At 44.3% G+C, this 19,640-nt stretch overlaps 3 non-coding genes across 3 annotated transcripts; 2 read left to right on the top strand and 1 right to left on the bottom strand.

The window, feature by feature from the left end:
• Positions 1-4,230: 4,230 nt before the first annotated feature.
• On the top strand, positions 4,231-4,302 carry trnat-cgu (transfer RNA threonine (anticodon CGU)). The gene has a single exon. It is a non-coding gene; the product is annotated as a tRNA-Thr (tRNA).
• A 98-nt stretch (positions 4,303-4,400) lies between these two features.
• trnas-gcu (transfer RNA serine (anticodon GCU)) lies at positions 4,401-4,472 on the bottom strand. Its single transcript has one exon. It is a non-coding gene; the product is annotated as a tRNA-Ser (tRNA).
• A 2,037-nt stretch (positions 4,473-6,509) lies between these two features.
• trnat-cgu (transfer RNA threonine (anticodon CGU)) lies at positions 6,510-6,581 on the top strand. Its single transcript has one exon. It is a non-coding gene; the product is annotated as a tRNA-Thr (tRNA).
• The last annotated feature ends 13,059 nt before the right edge of the window (positions 6,582-19,640 follow it).

The following is a 19,640-nucleotide window of genomic DNA, read 5'->3' as shown; positions in this document are numbered from 1 at the left end:
TAAAGCCTTTCTCCCTGTGTGGAAGCGCGGAACTGAATTTACGCGTCTTGCGCTGTTCTTGTGTGAAGCATGATACGCACCTCCAACTGTAGCCTGCGCTATCCTACCCTCTCTTTGCATACGTTTCTTTCTGCTGATTTCAAGAGTGTGTCCTGAGGCAGTGAGAAGAGTACACCTGCACAGTCTCGTCGTTCTGCTTGCAGAAGCCACAGCAGCTCTCAGAGGGGCTGTCGGTTGGGCTAGGGCTCTCCGTCCTGCTTTCCCTCTCACTGCAGCCACTCTGGGAGGTGGAGATGGACATGGGGGAACCAGGGGCCACGTCACTACCCACACCCAGGGTACCTCCGCTGTTCTGCTGCAGGTCCTGCACCACAGCCCCCAGGTTGAGATCATCTATCCACATATCGAAGTACCTGATGGTTTGATCCATGGTCTCTGTTCCTGCTCAGCCTTCTGGAGACTTTTATATAGGCAGCGCTCCCTGTTTTAAAAAAACATTGTTTCAGTGTTTTAATTGAGTGTGCATGTGCTTTTCTAAGGATGGTTTTTTGATCCTGGGGCGGTTCAGTCTACGGAACTACAGTGTTAATAGATGTGTTTACATTTTGATACACTATTTAATTATGTAATCACTCTTGTCTGGCCTTCAAACGCAAACTTTCAAAATGAGCTGTCTGGAAATGCAGAAAAACAAGATACAAAACACTTTTGTTTGAGGGCTGTCTGTGCAGTAAGCCACCTGGACCATGATCTATAAAACAAAGGAAGACTGATTTTCCACTGTGTGCAATTGGAAATATAATGTGCTTACTATGCAGGGAGGACAGTGCAACCCGCCACTTGGGCATCGATTGGCCTGGGACAGAGCTTCACCAGCGATCGCTGTTTGAGTCGCCTTCAGCCCATTCCCATCAGTCCAGGATGCTTCCGGCATTCCCGGACTTTGTTAAAGAGTTGCAGTCTACTTGGGGGGCTCCGGCCTCTGCTCCTGCGACGTCTCGCAAGGCTTCGGCCTTTACTATGCAAAGGGCTAGTGAGGCCGGTTCAGCGTCCTTTCCACCGGTAGACGCTGCGTTGGCCGCGTTAGTGAAGACGCCGACACTATCTGGGCTTACTAAAGACCCAGCTTGCCCCAATAAGCAGTGCAGGACCACAGAGATACACCTGAAAAAAGGGTACTCTGTGGCCACGGAGGCAGTCAGCCTGTCTAATATAGCCAGTCTACTGACGGTTTACCAGGCGGCACTCCTTCAAGACCTACCTGAGTGCCCTTCTGCGGCCCTCAGAAGCGAGCTAGGCACACTCAGTCAGCTGCTGGTGAAGCTAGCCCAGCTCAACGCGCGGGCTCAGGGCAGGAGCATCACGTCTATGGTGGTGGCCAGAAGACAGCTCTGGCTCTCGCAGGTGAGAGTGCAGGAGCCTGACAAGGCCCCTTTGCTGGATGCTCCGATTACACCCGGACACACATTCGGTCCGACGGTGGAGATGTTGCAACGCTCCGTCAAGGCGCGGGAGGCGTCGCTGCAAATGGCTAAGTTGTGGCCAAATAAACAGTTCCAGCCAAAGCGGCCTCAGGAACAGCCATGGCGTAGGACACCGTAGGTCCATCAGTGCACGGCCAGCCTGGGTTTGCAAGACCGCGGCGCGTAGAATGGCGCCCTAGAGGAGGTGGCAGGTCACGTCCTCGTGGCTCTGGCCAGGCCCCTCGTGAGCGAGCACAGCCAAAGCAGCCCTGAGGCATCCAGGCAGCTGTTAGCCCACCCTTATACTGTTCCACAGCTCCAGTTCTGGCAACAATGCACCAACGACATCTGGGTGCGCAAAACTATATCCACTGGGTACACCCTTCAGTTCCAGTTAAAGCCTCCCCCCTTCAGGGGGGTGGTCGTAACTGCAGCGAAGGACTCGGTTCAGTCCTCAGCTCTGAATGTGGAAATACAGGCATTGCTCAGGAAGCGTGCCATTCAACAAGTAGACCCTGCTCTGATTGACCAGGGGTTCTATTCCAAATACTTCCTAGTGCCCAAAAAGGACGACGGGCTCTGTCCTATTTTAGATCTGCGACTGAACAAATACCTGCGGGTGTTATCGTTCAGGATGCTTACGCACAGGCACATCATCCAGTCAGTCCGACACGGCGACTGGTTCACCACCGTGGACCTGACAGATGCGTACTTACACGTTCCCATCTGCCCGGGTCACAGGAAGTATCTGCGTTTCGCATTCCAGAGCAGGGTGTACGAGTTTTGTGTCCTCCCATTCGGCCTGTCACTAGCTCCTCGAACCTTTTCCAAATGTATGGATGCCATTTTAGCTCCCTTGCGGGCTCAAGGCATCCGACTGCTGAACTATCTGGACTGAAATACTGAAATTTCAAATTGAAAACCACAGCTTGCCTTGCCAGACGGCTTTGACAGATTATTTAAGAAAAGTTATAACGTTCCCCAGAGTGAAAACAAGGACACCAATTCCAAGATGAGACTGTAACAAATTGATTTTTTGTGCATTGTTATAGGAAGAGAGTCAAATACAGCCAAAAAAACCGCTTGGTCCTTAAATAGTTTAGCAAACGGTTGGTTGCTTGTGTAGCAGGTCTTTATATACATATAGCTACATTTATGTTAATAATTTGACTACGCCACCTTGTGTTTATTGAGGACAAGGACATCGAGTGGTTGGTTCCCACACAAACTCTTTTATCCAGGAGAAACCAAGCAATCATATACCAAAAATAATCTTTACAAGTTTTTATTAGTAATTGTTTTAAAAATCTCAAGCACATTAACAATAATGTAAACCATATGACAATGCCACCTTCACTTCACAGTCTAACAATTGTCTAGTAGATAATGTCTATAAATATATATATAAACGTGAGGAGGACTTGCATGGACACAGTTAGTGATGAACCTAATGATCCTTGTGAACCCGGTCAGACAAACCAGCATAAGAGAGAAAAGAACCTCAACGGGCACAAGCCTGGAGTTAAATGGCCAAGAGCTTGTGAGAAAACTGCATGGGACACAGTAAACACAGATCTCTGCATTGCATTGGAAAGATTAAGTGGAACAGTTGAAAAGAAGCTGGATAAATTTAGGGACATCATCTACGCATATGGAAGTGAGAGGTTTGGAGTTGAAAAAAGGAAGGAAAAGGTACAAACTATTCCCGGAAAGTCTAGACGGCAGCAGGAGATTGAACGCTTAGTTAGAGAAAGGAGACAGCTGTAATCTGCCGCAAGTGTTATTCAATCTGTAGTATTTTGCATTGAATCATATCCTGATGTAACTATCACTGACACTGTTATCTGCTCTGATTATTGAATCGTATTTAGTCATATACTTGTACTTTTTAGAACTGAAGTCATTGTATTTTATCTTGCTCTTATATGTATGAATACTTGAACTGTGATTCTTGAAATGTATTTTTGTTTCCGATTGTAAGTCACTGTGGGTAACGGCGTCTGTGTCCTCAGAAGGCTCTGATTATATTACGATTACTGTCAGGATCATATAACAAGTACTGCTTTATTACAAATTGAGCAGAAACTGCATTTTCGTTTTAAGTAAATAAAAAATTGAAAAATGGTGAAAAGCTTTCAAATTGCATCGCTGCTGCTGCAAATAATAGGGTTAACACCTAAAAAGAGTGTGTCCTCAGAATTAGCATGTGCCTTGTTTTATGGTCATTCCTTACTCAGCAATGCGACCATAGCTTCACTCTAATATGAAATCCATTTAATGAAAAACTAAATGTTTCTGGTAAAAGATGTACGATTCTTAACTCCAGATTAATTCATTTTCAAAGACAGCCTAAAACTATTGTAATTATTGCTATAGAAGTACCAGTTCTTTTGGATCAAAATACGGTTCCTGACAGGCTTGTTGACTGAGGCAGTACTGAAACTTTCAGTTCATTATTATGAAAACAATAAATAAAAAATGGGTGTATACTACAGCCGGTAGAGGGTGTCAAGTGTTTTAAAAAAATACTATTTGCAAAATAGTATTTACTCATTTCTATTTAAAATACATGTCTGGCAACCTATTTTCTATTTGTATTTTAAATAAATATGGAGACCAATGTTTTCTATTTAAAGAGTTTCCGAGACTATTTTGCCCATCCTTGGCATTCAGCTGTTAACTGTAAGGTTGGTTTCCAGGCAGATTTCCTTTCCGGGCAGCCTTCTCAATAGAGTCCAAGCTTCCGATTTCATTTGCAGTCATGAAGGGTGCGGTGGCCAAGTGGTAAGGCGTCGGTCTCGTAAACCGAAGATCACGGGTTCAATCCTCGTCCGTACCTTGTTGCTGTCTTTAAAACACTATTTGTTACTTGTTTGTACCTTTGCAGTTGAAATGAAAAATTCTATAATGCAACTTGTATTTTAATTTAAATAAAAATGGGGGTATTCGGATTTGAACCGGGGATCTCTTGATCAGCAGTCAAATGCTCTACCACTGAGCTATACCCCGACTCCAACAACACCATTTCCTATCAAGCACAGCCAACGGTGCCGAGCTGTCAGTTTCAGAAATGCAACCTGTCAAGGCGAGTGATTTTTTACCTCGTATCCCGCAGAAAATTCCTGTGGCGCAATTGGTCAGTGTGTTTGGCTCTTAACCCTTTAAGGACCGAGATTGTGTCAACACCACATCATACTGAAATTTCAAATTGAAAGCCACAGCTTGCCTTGCCAGACGGCTTTGACAGATTATTTAAGAGAAGTTATAACGTTCCCCAGAGTGTCCTGAAAACAAGGACACCCACTCCAAGATGAGACTGTAACAAATTGATGTTTTGTGCATTGTTATAGGAAGAGAGTCAAATACAGCCAAAAAAACGCTTGGTCCTTAAATAGTTTAGCAAACGGTTGGTTGCTTGTGTAGCAGGTCTTTATATACATATAGCTACATTTATGTTAATAATTTGACTGCGCCACCTTGTGTTTATTGAGGACAAGGACGTCGAGTGGTTGGTTCCCACACAAACTCTTTGATCCAGGAGAAACCAAGCAATCATATACCAAAAATAATCTTTACAAGTTTTTATTAGTAATACTTATTTTAAAAATCTCAAGCACATTAACAATAATGTAAACCATATGACAATGCCACCTTCACTTCACAGTCTAACAATTGTCTTGTAGATAATGTCTATAAATATATACATAGACGTGAGGAGGACTTGCATGGACACAGTTAGTGATGAACCTAATGATCCTTGTGAACCCGGTCAGACAAACCAGCATAAGAGAGAAAAGAACCTCAACGGGCACAAGCCTGGAGTTAAATGACCAAGAGCTTGTGAGAAGACTGCATGGGACACAGTAAACACAGATCTCTGCTTTGCATTGGAAAGATTAAGTGGAACAGTTGAAAAGAAGCTGGATAAATTTGGGGACATCATCTACGCATATGGAAGTGAGAGGTTTGGAGTTGAAAAAAGGAAGGAAATAGTACAAACCATTCCCAGAAAGTCTAGACGGCAGCAGGAGATTGAACGCTTAGTTAGAGAAAGGAGACAGCTGTAATCTGCCGCAACTGTTATTCAATCTGTAGTATTTTGCATTTAATCATATCCTGATGTAACTATCACTGACACTGTTATCTGCTCTGATTATTGAATCGTATTTTGTCATATACTTGTACTTTTTAGAACTGAAGTCATTGTATTTTATCTTGCTCTTATATGTATGAATACTTGAACTGTGATTCTTGAAATGTATTTTTGTTTCCGATTGTAAGTCACTGTGGGTAACGGCGTCTGTGTCCTCAGAAGGCTCTGATTATATTATGATTACTGTAAGGATTATATAACAAGTACTGCTTTATTACAAATTGAGCAGAAACTGCATTTTCGTTTTAAGTAAATAAAAAGTAGAAAAATGGCGAAAAGCTTTAAAATTGCATCGCTGCTGCTGCAAATAATAGGGTTAACACCTAAAACGAGTGTGTCCTCAGAATTAGCATGTGCCTTGTTTTATGGTCATTCCTTACTCAGCAATGCGACCATAGCTTCACTCTAATATGAAATCCATTTAATGTAAAACAAAATGTTTCTGGTAAAAGATGTACGATTCTTAACTCCAGATTAATTCATTTTCAAAGACAGCCTAAAACTATTGTAATTATTGCTATAGAAGTACCAGTTCTTTTGGATCAAAATACGGTTACTGACAGGCTTGTGGACTGAGGCAGTACTGAAACTTTCAGTTCATTATTATGAAAACAATAAATAAAAAAATGGGTGTATACTACAGCCGGTAGATCAAGTGTTTTAAAAAAATATTATTTGCAAAATAGTATTTACTAATTTCTATTTAAAATACATGTCTGGCAACCTATTTTCTATTTGTATTTTATATAAATATGGAGACCAATGTTTTCTATTTAAAGAGTTTCCGAGACTATTTTGCCCATCCTTGGCATTCAGTTGTTAACTGTAAGGTTGGTTTCCGGGCAGCCTTCTCAATAGAGTCCAAGCTTCCGATTTCATTTGCAGTCATGAAGGGTGCGGTGGCCAAGTGGTAAGGCGTCGGTCTCGTAAACCGAAGATCACGGGTTCAATCCCCGTCCGTACCTTGTTGCTGTCTTTAAAACACTATTTGTTACTTGTTTGTACCTTTGCAGCTGAAATGAAAAATTATATAATGTAACTTGTATTTTAATTTAAATAAAAATGGGGGTATTCGGATCTGAACCGGGGATCTCTTGATCAGCTGTTAAATACTCTACCACTGAGCTATACCCCGACTCCAACAACACCATTTCCTATCAAGCACAACCAACGGTGCCGAGCTGTCAGTTTCAGAAATGCAACCTGTCAAGGCGCGTGATTTTTTACCTTGTTTCCCGCAGCAAACTCCTGTGGCGCAATTGGTCAGTGTGTTTGGCTCTTAACCCTTTAAGGACCGAGATCGTGTCAACACCACATCATACTGAAATTTCAAATTGAAAGCCACAGCTTGCCTTGCCAGACGGCTTTGACAGATTATTTAAGAGAAGCTATAACGTTCCCCAGAGTGTCCTGAAAACAAGGACACCCATTCCAAGATGCGACTGTAACAAATTGATTTTTTGTGCATTGTTATAGGAAGAGAGTCAAATACAGCCAAAAAAACCGCTTGGTCCTTAAATAGTTTAGCAAACGGTTGGTTTCTTGTGTCGCAGGTCTTTATATACATATAGCTACGTTTCTGTTAATAATTTGACTGCGCCACCTTGTGTTTATGGAGGACAAGGACGTCGAGTAGTTGGTTCCGCACAAACTCTTTTATCCAGGAGAAACCAAGCAATCATATACCAAAAATAATCTTTACAAGTTTTCTATTAGTAATTGTTTTAAAAATCTCAAGCACATTAACAATAATGTAAACCATATGACAATGCCACCTTCACTTCACAGTCTAACAATTGTCTAGTAGATATATATATATATATATATATATATATATATATATATATATATATATATATATATATATATATATATATATATATGGATAATACAATAAAACAAACTCTAAATCTATCAGTTTCTTATAGTGCAGTTAATTAAACTAATTACCACAGATTATATTATTGCAGTTCATATAACATACTTGGATCTATCAGTTTCTTATAGTAAAGTTAATTAACCAGATCAGCAATTCTGTTCTTTTTGTGATGCATACAAAGTAGACAACAACGTCAGCAGTTGAATGGTCTCGTTACAAACTACATTACATTTATAAAGTACATGGTACCAATTCCCCCCAATCTATTTAAAATGAATATATAAAACAGCTGCGTGCACGCAAGAATAAAATAAAATATAATATAACAAATAAACACAGAGGACTCCTTGCTGCAGGAGTGGCACAGCTATGAAATAAAGCACACAACGTTAACAATAAACTAAGAGGCTCCCTGACCGGGGAACCCCAGCACGCTGCACCCCGTGTTGGAAATGATCCCCTCCCGGTCACACACAGCCTTCCTGGTGAGCGACACGAAGTTATAAAGTCTCTCCGCGTTCCAGCTCCAGTCTGCAGCGCGGAATCTCCTTCACAAGTCCGGCTCTCCCTCTCACAATATTCCTCCGCATTTATAAAGGCAGGAGATGATTGGCAGGGCGGGGAGATCAAGCAGCGAGCCGCTGGCAAGCAGAGCCGTGGAACGGGAGACGTGGTTGCTAAGCAACAGGGGGGGCGTGCATTGGGCAGACAGTCCTTCAGCCAATCGGAGTTTCGCTCGTATAGTTCCATAGAGGAAAGAGAGAAAGTAGTTTAGGGGGGTCCAGTGAAGCAAATCCATCAAACCACACTCGAGATGAGAAATAATAATAAAGAGCTGAACAACAAAACACACATTTATATAAATAAATCAATAACAAGTGACACAAAAATAGGAGGAGTGGCAAACACTGTTGCAGCAGCAAAGGTCATTCAAAATGATCTCGACAGCATTCAGAACTGGGCAGACACATGGCAAATGACATTTAATAGAGGAAAGTGGAAGGTACTGCACGCAGGCAATACATTTCTCCCCCCTTCCTTTCTATATTGGTTAATTGTGGGCTCTAGTTTTTTATTCAACATCACTGAGTCCCTTGTCCCTGTGGATTGCAACCACAATGTAGAAACATCTAGAGAATGGATGGGAATGGGCAATAAACATCACTGCTGTTTCTCTTAAAGCGTGTTTATTTATTTCTAATACTGGACCCTGTCTTAATACTGTATCACATTCTGAATATGAATATAGCTGAGTTATTAATTGTAGATAATACTTATAATACCAGATACACATTTAGCATTAAAAAGCAATCCATGTGATTTCTTTACCAGTCGTTCATTATTTTGTGTATCAGCCTCCACACAAAGCCGAGCGCAGTGCGGTATACTGTAATGATGCTGCAGTCAGTCTGCCCGGACTGCACCTGAACCATCTTAAAAACACGAAGCCTCCAATAAGCTCATTTGTAAAAGTTAGTAAAGAATGGCGCTATATAATCTAAGGAAGCTGAATGTGAACTCCTAGCTGGAGCAACGAGAGAGGGAGAGAGGGGGCGGGGCAGAGAAGGAGGCGGAGACGCTGCTAGGCAACCGGCTCCTGAACATTCCACTCCGCTGAGCAGAGACCGTTAGGATTTAAAAATGCCAAAGTTCCGAGCGCCGTTAGTATGGGCTGCCAGAAATGAGGAGAAAATAAATACAGCTTTTTATAAATGTGTGCATTCAGATATCATTTAGAAATCTACTTACAACATTTAACAGTTAGCTAAATATTTAAATAAATCTGAAATCTCTTAGCTAGATTGAACATTTAGCTAAATATTTAAATAAATCTTAAATCTCTTAGGTAGATTTAATATTTAGTTAAATATTTAAATGGCCGCTAAATCTGGAGTTTGTATGCAAATGAGCTCCGCCCGCTTTGAGCTTTCACACGATTTGATTGGCTCTTGTAATGTTGAAATATGCATATCTACCAATTAGCAACACATAAGAGTGTGTGTGTTTGTCAGTACCTGTGTGTGTGTGTGTGTGTGTGTGTGTGTGTGTGTGTGTGTGTGTTCAGCCTTGTTGATCCCTGTGTGTGTGTGTGTGTGTGTGTGTGTGTGTGTGTGTGTGTTCAGCCTTGTTGATCCCTGTGTGTGTGTGTGTGTGTGTGTGTGTGTTCTGCCTTGTTGACCCCTGTGTGTTTGTGTATGTATGTTCAGCCTTGTTGACCCCTGTGTGTGTGTGTGTGTATGTGTTTGTTCAGCCTTGTTGACCCCTGTGTGTGTGTGTGTGTGTTCAGCCTTGTTGATCCCTCTGTGTGTGTGTTCAGCCTTGTTGACCCCTGTGTGTGTGTGTTTGTTCAGCCTTGTTGACCCCTGTGTGTGTATGTTCAGCCTTGTTGATCCCTCTGTGTGTGTGTTCAGCCTTGTTGACCCCTGTGTGTGTGTGTGTGTTCAGCCTTGTTGACCCCTGTGTGTGTGTGTGCGTTTGTTCAGCCTTGTTGACCCCTGTGTGTGTGTGTGTATTCAGCCTTGTTGACCCCTGTGTGTGTGTGTGTGTTTGTTCACCCTTGTTGACCCCTGTGTGTGTGTGTGTGTATGTGTGTGTGTGTGTGTGTGTGTGTGTGTGTGTTCAGCCTTGTTGATCCCTGTGTGTGTGTGTGTGTGTGTGTGTGTGTGTGTGTGTGTGTGTGTGTGTGTGTGTGTGTGTGTGTTCAGCCTTGTTGACCCCTGTGTGTGTCTCTGTGTTTCAGGTACCGGTGTTGGAAGCTGGGGGAGGATATCGATCTGATCGTTCGCTGTGAACACGATGGTGTGATGACCGGAGCCAACGGGGAAGTGTCCTTCATCAACGTCAAGACCCTCAACGAGTGGGACTCCAGGGTAGGGACCCCTTTCAATACCTTTAATCACAGCTTCAACCCGAGGAAACCCCACACCACTGATACAGGGGAACCCCAGACAGAGACCGCTTTCAATACCTTTAATCACAGCTTCAACCCGAGGAAACCCCACACCACTGATACAGGGGAACCCCAGAGAGAGACCGCTTTCAATACCTTTAATCACAGCTTCAACATGAGGAAATGTGGGGAAGCTATAAAAAAGGCCAACGAGATGCTCGGATATATTGTGAGAAGTGTTGAATTTAAATCAAGGGAAGTAATGTGCAAAGAAGAGCAACCAGAATTATCCCGGGTTTAAAAGGCATGTCGTATGCAGACAGGCTCAAAGAATTGAATCTGTTCAGTCTTGAACAAAGAAGACTATGCGGTGATCTGATTCAAGCATTCAAAATCCTAAAAGGTATTGACAATGTCGACCCAGGGGCAAATACTGTTGTAGCAGCAAAGGTCATTCAAAATGATCTAAACAGCATTCAGAACTGGGCAGACACATGGCAAATGACATTTAATAGAGGAAAGTGGAAGGTGCTGCACGCAGGCAATACATTTCTCCCCCCTTCCTTTCTATATTGGTTAATTGTGGGCTCTAGTTTTTTATTCAACATCACTGAGTCCCTTGTCCCTGTGGATTGCAACCACAATGTAGAAACATCTAGAGAATGGATGGGAATGGGCAATAAACATCACTGCTGTTTCTCTTCAAGCATGTTTATTTATTTCTAATACTGGACCCTGTCTTAATACTGTATCACATTCTGAATATGAATATAGCTGAGTTATTAATTGTAGATAATACTTAGAATACCAGATCCATATTTACTATTAAAAAGCAATCCATGTGATTTCTTTACCAGTCGTTCATTATTTTGTGTATCAGCCTCCACACAAAGCCGAGCGCAGTGCGGTATACTGTAATGATGCTGCAGTCAGTTTGCCCGGACTGCACCTGAACCATCTTAAAAACACGAAGCCTCCAATAAGCTCATTTGTAAAAGTTAGTAAAGAATGGCGCTATATAATCTAAGGAAGCTGAATGTGAACTCCTAGCTGGAGCAACGAGAGAGGGAGAGAGGGGGCGGGGCAGAGAAGGAGGCGGAGACGCTGCTAGGCAACCGGCTCCTGAACATTCCACTCCGCTGAGCAGAGACCGTTAGGATTTAAAAATGCCAAAGTTCCGAGCGCCGTTAGTATGGGCTGCCAGAAATGAGGAGAAAATAAATACAGCTTTTTATAAATGTGTGCATTCAGATATCATTTAGAAATCTAGTTACAACATTTAACAGTTAGCTAAATATTTAAATACATCTTGAATCTCTTAGGTAGATTTAACATTTAGTTAAATATTTAAATTGCCGCTAAATCTGGAGTTTGTATGCAAATGAGCTCCGCCCGCTTTGAGCTTTCACGCGATTTGATTGGCTCTTGTAATGTTGAAATATGCATATCTACCAATTAGCAACACATAAGTGTGTGTGTGTTTGTCAGTACCTGTGTGTGTGTGTGTGTGTGTGTGTGTGTGTGTGTGTGTGTGTATGTGTGTGTTCAGCCTTGTTGACCCGTGTGTGTGTGTGTTTGTTCAGCCTTGCTGACCCATGTGTGTGTGTGGGTGTGTGTGTGTGTGTGTGTGTATGTGTGTGTTCAGCCTTGTTGACCCGTGTGTGTGTGTGTTTGTTCAGCCTTGCTGACCCCTGTGTGTGTGTGTGTGTGTGTGTGTTCAGCCTTGTTGATCCCTGTGTGTGTGTGTGTGTGTGTGTGTGTGTTCAGCCTTGTTGATCCCTGTGTGTGTGTGTGTGTGTGTTCAGCCTTGTTGATCCCTGTGTGTGTGTGTGTGTGTGTATGTGTGTGTTCAGCCTTTTTGACCCCTGTGTGTGTGTGTTCAGCCTTGTTGATCCCTGTGTGTGTGTGTGTGTTCTGCCTTGTTGACCCCTGTGTGTGTGTGTGTGTGTGTATGTGTGTGTTCAGCCTTTTTGACCCCTGTGTGTGTGTGTTCAGCCTTGTTGATCCCTGTGTGTGTGTGTGTGTTCAGCCTTGTTGAGCCCTGTGTGTGTGTGTGTGTGTGTAGCCTTGTTGATCCCTGTGTGTGTGTGTATGTGTGTGTTCAGCCTTGTTGATCCCTGTGTGTGTGTGTGTGTGTGTTCAGCCTTGTTGATCCCTGTGTGTGTGTGTGTGTTCTGCCTTGTTGACCCCTGTGTGTGTGTGTGTGTGTGTATGTGTGTGTTCAGCCTTTTTGACCCCTGTGTGTGTGTGTTCAGCCTTGTTGATCCCTGTGATTGTGTGTGTGTTCAGCCTTGTTGAGCCCTGTGTGTGTGTGTGTGTGTGTAGCCTTGTTGATCCCCGTGTGTGTGTGTGTGTGTGTGTGCTCAGCCTTGCTGACCCCTGTGTGTGTGTGTTCTGCCTTGTTGACCCCTGTGTGTGTGTGTGTGTGTGTGTGTGTGTGTGTGTTCAGCCTTGTTGATCCCTGTGTGTGTGTGTGTGTGTGTGTGTGTATGTGTGTGTTCAGCCTTGTTGAGCCCTGTGTGTGTGTGTGTATGTTCAGCCTTGTTGACCCCTGTGTGTGTGTGTGTGTGTTCAGCCTTGTTGACCCCCCTGTGTGTGTGTGTTTTTGTGTGTGTGTGTGTATGTTCAGCCTTGCTGACCCATGTGTGTATGTGTGTTCTGCCTTGTTGACCCCTGTGTGTGTGTGTGTTCAGCCTTGTTGACACCTATGTGGGTGTGTGTATGTGTGTTCAGCCTTGTTGACCCCCCCTGTGTGTGTGTGTTTTTGTGTGTGTGTGTATGTTCAGCCTTGTTGATCCCTGTGTGTGTGTGTGTGTGTGTGTATGTGTGTTCAGCCTTGTTGACCCCTGTGTGTGTGTGTGTGTGTGTTCAGCCTTGTTGACCCCCCCTGTGTGTGTGTGTTTTTGTGTGTGTGTGTATGTTCAGCCTTGTTGACCCCTGTGTGTATGTGTGTTCAGCCTTGTTGACCCCTGTGTGTGTGTGTGTGTGTTCAGCCTTGTTGACCCCTGTGTGTGTGTGTGTGTGTGTTCAGCTTTGTTGACCCCTGTGTGTATGTGTGTTCAGCCTTGTTGACCCCTGTGTGTGTGTGTGTGTTCAGCCTTGTTGACCCCTATGTGGGTGTGTGTATGTGTGTGTTCAGCCTTGTTGATCCCTGTGTGTGTGTGTGTGCTCAGCCTTGCTGACCCCTGTGTGTGTGTATGTGTGTGTTCAGCCTTGTTCATCCCTGTGTGTGTGTGTGTGTGTGTGTGTGTGTATGTGTATGTGTGTGTTCAGCCTTGTTGATCCCTGTGTGTGTGTGTGTATGTGTGTGTTCAGACTTGTTGATCCCTGTGTGTGTGTGTGTGTATGTGTATGTGTGTGTTCAGCCTTGTTGAGCCCTGTGTGTGTGTGTTTGTGTCAGTACCTGTGTGTGTGTGCGTGTGTGTGTGCGTGCGCATGCGTGCGTCAGTACCTGTGTGTCTCTGGGAGATATATTTTTTGTCTCAAGTCCCCTCCCGCGCTCCGTTCATAACTGATGTAAAACTAAAACAACTCCTGAGAACTATTCATGACGAGGGCCATGTTAATAAAAACATAAACCATGGCGATTGTGTTGATAAAGATATCGCAGGAATAAGTCCAGGCAGCAGAACGCCAGTGAAAGCGACGCGTTGTGTTTTAAACCTGTCAGCGAGCCCGGCTCTGAAGAACAACAAAACACAAAACAAGAGACGCACATCGAGGGCCTGTCAAATTTGAAAATTCATTTATTACATTTCTCTTCATAGAATCCTCTGTAAGGTTAACATACAACCAGTCAGATACAGAACAACGGATTTTGATAATTTACTCTAGTTATTGATAAAAAAAAAATTGTAATATTTGTAAAACTTCCATCCTTTCCACAAGTCTCAAAACACCTGAACCGTGCCGTCTGAAGATATCCCTGTGTCTCTATCAGATGAATCTATAACAGCACAGCAGCTCAAATTAAAATGTGCATCGCTGCCCGAACCCAGAGACTGTCTATCACATGTCTGCAAACCTCAAGCCTAGAGGCCGTCCCAAACTGCACAGAACCGCGGAAATCTGAAGAGAATCTGTAATCTGCAGAGGGAGCATCTTACCTGTTTAGTATTTGAATGATAAAAATGGAAATCAAGTAAACATACTATCAAACTCTTTACAGGCGAAGCACTTCCAATGTAACATATCAGGCCTTTTTGTCAGTTAAATCTTTATACGCTGTCAAACAAAAACAAGACTTCTCATTGGGTCACGTTTTCAAACCCTCAACTCCAGCCTTTATGAACTCCTACTTCTTAAAAGGAGACACAACGTCTGTCGATTTCACAAAACTAGAACCGAGCAGCTGAGTTCATGTATTCCAGGTCACTTTAGCGGTCCGTTTGTGATAATTCCGATGACGATGTCGCTGAGGAAGATGGCGGCTCCCTGGAGGAGTGTGAATTCCCAGGAATTCACTCCTCCACAGATTCGGACCGTCTCTACTCCAGACCGACTGGTTAATTGCAATCCCAAAACACCACTTCCGAGAGACTTCCTTAAAAACAAAGTGCTTGATTACTTTCCCATAAACTGATTTCCTCGTCAATTTCAAAGATCGCAGGTTAATCAGGAACTTAATACTCTATCACATTCTGAATATGAATATAGCTGAGTTATTAATTGTAGGTAATACTTAGAATACCAGATACACATTTAGCATTAAAAAGCAATCCAAGTGATTTCTTTACCAGTCGTTCATTATTTTGTGTATCAGCCTCCACACAAAGCCGAGCGCAGTGCGGTATACTGTAATGATGCTGCAGTCAGTCTGCCCGGACTGCACCTGAACCATCTTAAAAACACGAAGCCTCCAATAAGCTCATTTGTAAAAGTTAGTAAAGAATGGCGCTATATAATCTAAGGAAGCTGAATGTGAACTCCTAGCTGGAGCAACGAGAGAGGGAGAGAGGGGGCGGGGCAGAGAAGGAGGCGGAGACGCTGCTAGGCAACCGGCTCCTGAACATTCCACTCCGCTGAGCAGAGACCGTTAGGATTTAAAAATGCCAAAGTTCCGAGCGCCGTTAGTATGGGCTGCCAGAAATGAGGAGAAAATAAATACAGCTTTTTATAAATGTGTGCATTAAGATATCATTTAGAAATCTACTTACAAGATTTAACAGTTAGCTAAATATTTAAATAAATCTTAAATCTCTTAGCTAGATTTAACATTTAGTTAAATATTTAACTGGCAGCTAAAGTGCATAGCATAAGTGTACCTGTGCGTGTGTGTATCTGTGTGTGTGTGTGTGTGTGTGTGTGTGTCAGTACGTGTGTGTGTGTCAGTGTTTGTGTGTGTCAGTACGTGTGTGTGTGTGTGTGTCTGTGTGTAAGTGCGTGTATGTCAGTGTGAGTCTGTGTGTGTCTGCCTGTCTCTGTGTGTACGTGCGTGCGGGTCAGTGTGTGTGTGTGTCAGTGTGTGTGTGTAAGTGTGGGTGTGTCAGGGTGTGTGTCTCTGTGTGTGTGTGTGTCAGTGTGTGTGTGTCTGTCTGTGTGTGTGTGTGTGTGTGTGTCAGGGTGTGTGTGTGTCTGCCTGTCTGTGCGTGTGTGTGTGTCAGTGTGTGTCTGTGTGTGTGTGTGTCAGTGTGTGTGTCTGTGTCTCAGTGTGTGTGTGTCTGCCTGTCTCTGTGTGTCTCAGTGTCTGTCTGTCGCTGTGTGTGTTTGTGTCTGTGTGTGTTTGTGTCTGTGTGTGTGTGTGTGGGTCAGTGTGTCTGTGTGTGTGTGTCTCTGTGTGTCTGTGTCTGTGTGTGTGTCTGTCTGTCTGTGTGTGTGTGTGTGCGTGTTTGTCAGTGTGTGTGTGTGTCTGTGTGTAAATGTGTGTGTGTGTCAGTGTGTGTGTGTGTCTGTGTGTGTGTGTGTCAAGGTGTGTGTGTCAGTATGTGTGTGTGTGTGTCAGTGTTTGTGTGTGTGTGTGTGTGTCAAGGTGTATGTGTCAAGGTGTGTGTGTCTGTGTGTGTGTCAGGGTGTGTGTGTGTGTGTGTCAAGGTATGTGTGTCAGTGTGTGTGTGTGTGCGTGTGTGTCAGTGTGTGTGTGTCTGTGTGTGTGTGTGTCAAGGTGTGTGTGTGTCAGTGTGTGTGTGTGTCAGGGTGTGTGTGTCAGTGTGTGTGTCAGTGTGTGTGTGAGTGTCTTTGTGTCTGTCTGTCTGTCTGTCTGTGTGTGTGTCAGTGTGTGTCTGTGTAAGTGTCAGTGTGTGTGTGTGTGTGTCAGTGTGTGTCTGCCTGTAAGTGTGTGTGTGTGTGTGTCAGCTTGTGTGTGTCAGTGTGTGTGTGTGCCGTGTGCCTGAACTCTGCCATGTGCAGATTTTTTGAGTAGGGGAGAGAGACATATATATATAGGTGTCCAAAAACGGACACAGTGCTATGGCAGGTGAATCAGTCACATGCTGTGCTATTGACAGTGCTATGGCAGGTGAATCAGTCCCATGCTGTGCTATTGACAGTGCTATGGCAGGTGAATCAGTCACATGCTGTGCTATTGACAGTGCTATAGCAGGTGAATCAGTCCCATGCTGTGCTATTGACAGTGCTATGGCAGGTGAATCAGTCCCATGCTGTGCTATTGACAGTGCTATGGCAGGTGAATCAGTCCCATACTGTGCTATTGACAGTGCTATGGCAGGTGAATCAGTCCCATGCTGTGCTATTGACAGTGCTATGGCAGGTGAATCAGTCCCATGCTGTGCTATTGACAGTGGTATGGCAGGTGAATCAGTCCCATGCTGTGCTATTGACAGTGCTATGGCAGGTGAATCAGTCCTATGCTGTGCTATTGACAGTGCTATGGCAGGTGAATCAGTCCCATGCTGTGCTATTGACAGTGATATAGCAGGTGAATCAGTCCCATGCTGTGCTATTGACAGTGCTATGGCAGGTGAATCAGTCCCATGCTGTGCTATTGACAGTGGTATGGCAGGTGAATCAGTCCCATGCTGTGCTATTGACAGTTCTATAGCAGGTGAATCAGTCCCATGCTGTGCTATTGACAGTGGTATGGCAGGTGAATCAGTCCCATGCTGTGCTATTGACAGTTCTATAGCAGGTGAATCAGTCCCATGCTGTGCTATTGACAGTGGTATGGCAGGTGAATCAGTCCCATGCTGTGCTACTGACAGTGCTATGGCAGGTGAATCAGTCTCCTGCTGTGCTATTGACAGTGCTATGGCAGGTGAATCAGTCCAATGCTGTCCTATTGACAGTGCTATGGCAGGTGAATCAGTCCCATGCTGTGCTATTGACAGTGCTATAGCAGGTGAATCAGTCCCATGCTGTGCTATTGACAGTGCTATGGCAGGTGAATCAGTCCCATGCTGTGCTATTGACAGTGCTATGGCAGGTGAATCAGTCTCCTGCTGTGCTTTTGACAGTGCTATGGCAGGTGAATCAGTCCCATGCTGTGCTATTGACAGTGCTATGGCAGGTGAATCAGTCCCATGCTGTGCTATTGACAGTGCTATGGCAGGTGAATCAGCCCCATGCTGTGCTATTGACAGTGCTATAGCAGGTGAATCAGTCCCATGCTGTGCTATTGACAGTGCTATGGCAGGTGAATCAGTCCCATGGAAGGGAGAGAGTGGAGGGGAGGGAGAGAGAGGAGAGGAGAAGAGAGGAGGGGAGGGGAGAGAGGGGGAGAGAAAGGAGAGAAGAGAGGGGAGGGGAGGGAGAGAGAGGGGAGGGGAGAGAGGAGAGAAGAAGAGAGAGGGGAGGGGAGGGGAGGGAGAGAGGGGAGGGGAGGTTCCTACTCTCCAGGAGTGACTCTTATTGGAACGAAGGATCAGAGAAAGAATGCAAGGTGTTTTTTTAAATTCTTAATTAATGTAACGATGTGCAGTTTTGTAACGGTGATAAGCCAGGCTCAGTCAGGTGACAAGTTGCACAAGGAGTTGTCTAGGCCACTGAACTTACTCAGCATCATGAACCGGTAAGGAAGTTTACAAACGAGAGGAGGCCATTCAGCCCATCTTGCTCGTTTGGTTGTTAGTAGCTTATTGATCCCAGAATCTCATCAAGCAGCTTCTTGAAGGATCCCAGGGTGTCAGTTTCAACAACATTACTGGGGAGTTGGTTCCAGACCCTCACAATTCTCTGTGTAAAAAAAGTGCCTCCTATTTTCTGTTCTGCATGCCCCTTTATCTAATCTCCATTTGTGACCCCTGGTCCTTGTTTCTTTTTTTCAGGTTGAAAAAGTCCCCTGGGTCAACATTGTCAATACCTTTTAGGATTTTGAATGCTTGAATCAGATCGCCGCGTAGTCTTCTTTGTTCAACACTGAATAGATTCAATTATTTTAGCCTGTCTGCATACGACATGCCTTTTAAGCCTCCAATAAGCTCATTTGTAAAAGTTAGTAAAGAATGGCGCTATATAATCTAAGGAAGCTGAATGTGAACTCCTAGCTGGAGCAACGAGAGAGGGAGAGAGGGGGCTATTGACAGTGCTATGGCAGGTGAATCAGTCCCATGCTGTGCTATTGACAGTGCTATGGCAGGTGAATCAGTCCCATGCTGTGCTATTGACAGTGCTATGGCAGGTGAATCAGCCCCATGCTGTGCTATTGACAGTGCTACAGCAGGTGAATCAGTCCCATGCTGTGCTATTGACAGTGCTATGGCAGGTGAATCAGTCCCATGCTGTGCTATTGACAGTGCTATAGCAGGTGAATCAGTCCCATGCTGTGCTATTGACAGTGCTATGGCAGGTGAATCAGTCCCATGCTGTGCTATTGACAGTGCTATGGCAGGTGAATCAGTCCCATGCTGTGTTATTGACAGTGCTATGGCAGGTGAATCAGTCCCATGCTGTGCTATTGACAGTGCTATGGCAGGTGAATCAGTCCCATGCTGTGCTATTGACAGTGCTATGGCAGGTGAATCAGTCCCATGCTGTGCTATTGACAGTGCTATGGCAGGTGAATCAGCCCCATGCTGTGCTATTGACAGTGCTGTAGCAGGTGAATCAGCCCCATGCTGTGCTATTGACAGTGCTATAGCAGGTGAATCAGTCCCATGCTGTGCTATTGACAGTGCTATAGCAGGTGAATCAGTCCCATGCTGTGCTATTGACAGTGCTATGGCAGGTGAATCAGCCCCATGCTGTGCTATTGACAGTGCTATAACAGGTGAATCAGTCCCATGCTGTGCTATTGACAGTGCTGTAGCAGGTGAATCAGCCCCATGCTGTGCTATTGACAGTGCTGTAGCAGGTGAATCAGTC

Source organism: Acipenser ruthenus, chromosome 51 (assembly GCF_902713425.1).
Source record: "Acipenser ruthenus chromosome 51, fAciRut3.2 maternal haplotype, whole genome shotgun sequence".
In the NCBI taxonomy this organism is placed as follows: domain Eukaryota; kingdom Metazoa; phylum Chordata; class Actinopteri; order Acipenseriformes; family Acipenseridae; genus Acipenser; species Acipenser ruthenus.
The sequence above is the reverse complement of the archived record's forward strand: the minus strand, read 5'-3'. Positions and strand labels throughout refer to the sequence as shown.